Source organism: Penaeus monodon, chromosome 19 (assembly GCF_015228065.2).
Source record: "Penaeus monodon isolate SGIC_2016 chromosome 19, NSTDA_Pmon_1, whole genome shotgun sequence".
Taxonomy (NCBI): domain Eukaryota; kingdom Metazoa; phylum Arthropoda; class Malacostraca; order Decapoda; family Penaeidae; genus Penaeus; species Penaeus monodon.
The window spans coordinates 31,412,902-31,413,295 of record NC_051404.1 but is presented as its reverse complement, the minus strand read 5'-3'; positions in this window follow the sequence as shown (position 1 = coordinate 31,413,295).

The following is a 394-nucleotide window of genomic DNA, read 5'->3' as shown; positions in this document are numbered from 1 at the left end:
TAAAAGTTGATAATATCAGATTTTCAGAAATTTGAGTGAATAAGGACAGTGCCAGGTATGTGGTGCCAATGATAATGGTAGCAACCTTTTTTAGGACCAAACTAAAGTAGTGATTTTATGGATAAACACTGGTATGCTTACTCAAACAAGACAAGACGAATAATGGCGTATCGGAAATTATCTTTATAGAATCTTTTTGGACACTCAATATGTAGCAAAAGATACTTTACAAGAGGGAATTTGCTTGTAGACTAGTAAGCTGGAGGTAGGCAAGGCTGAAGGCTCGAGTACGCTGAAATTTAGGTGGAATAAAAATGATTTAAATCTGTTGACCTGCTTGAGTGACAACAGATCATGGGAATTATCCTGGATTGAGTAAGTTGGGAGGAATTGC